Consider the following 1428-nt stretch of genomic DNA (forward strand, 5'->3'; position numbering starts at 1 on the left):
CCCCATTATCGGTAAGAGTCACATCAGTGGTAGTAACTTCATTAACGGCTTCCACTGTCGTCACAATACTCTTTTGATTTTATTAGTTTTATTTAAATATCCTGTTTTTCCATAAACTTGTTTTATCATCGTAGTTTCTAATGTTTTATTTGTGTTAGACCTTATGTTTGAATACCATACTTTCATTTCCATATTGTAGTTGTAACAATAATATCATCTGGGACAGGGGCATAACTAGAATGGTAAAGAGGTTACAGCTGCACCCAGCCTCCAGTGACAGGAGGCCTCCTAACCCCTGTCCTTTTATTATAAAAAATATTTAATATATAATAAATACTATGCATTTATTGTATCTAAGTTCAGAATAAAAGATGTTTTCCGAATAATACTCAAAATATAAATAAACTATGATTTCTGTAGGTTATGATGCATTAAAAAATTGTGTTGGTTTGAGATTCTTTCAATTGAATGATATTTAATTTTATTTATTACATAATTTTATTTCTATAAATTTATTGGATTTATAATTTTAAGATGATGCGTGTACATCTTAGTGGAGCACAGAAAAGGAAGAAGGCTGCAGAAAAAACGGCAAAGCTTGAAAATTTTCCTAAATTGACTTTATTTTTGGTACCAAAACCAACTACTATATCTGGACTGCCTGTGGACACTGTGGAGGTAGAAGATACTCCTTCCACTTCTGCACAACTTCATATGGAAACTGCAGGAACAACTGGACTGCCTGTGGACAGTGTAAAGGTAGCATATCTCCCACCACTTCTGCATTGCCTGTGAACACTGTAAAGATAGCAGATATTCCCACCACTTCTGCATTGCCTGTGAACACTGTAAAGATAGCAGATATTCCCATCACTTCTGCACAAATGTATATGGAAACTGCAGAACCAACTGGACTGCCTGTGGAATTGGAAGTTGGCGCCGACATGTGAGACAGGGGTAACTATCCACCTGGGTTAAAACAACCAAGGGCAGCGGAACAGCGTTTCATAATTGAGAATGGACCTCATCACCCTGTCATGCAAAGTTTTCCAAAGTGTAACGAAGTTGTTATTAAATATTTATTTTAATATCAACGTTTGTTTAGATTAAATTTCTATTTAGAAACATACATAGCTTATACTGTTAAATATGTATTGCGAAACTTCCGCCTATTCTCCAAAGTTGTAGAAGATTCTCGAGAGTAAGAATCTACAATATATGTATGTACGTAAATGCTTAAATGTAGCTCACTATTGTTGCGTGGAACTGAAATTTCTAGAACGCCTCCACACGGACATAAAAGGAGAGTATTCATTATTAGTTCGCTATAGTCACTGTGCTATAAAGTTCGAAAGCTATAACTGTGATTGTTATAATGCTTATCAATCAGAAAACTTCAGATATTTGACCAGGAATATTTATAAATTT

This window comes from Limulus polyphemus, unplaced genomic scaffold (assembly GCF_000517525.1).
Source record: "Limulus polyphemus unplaced genomic scaffold, Limulus_polyphemus-2.1.2 Scaffold487, whole genome shotgun sequence".
In the NCBI taxonomy this organism is placed as follows: domain Eukaryota; kingdom Metazoa; phylum Arthropoda; class Merostomata; order Xiphosura; family Limulidae; genus Limulus; species Limulus polyphemus.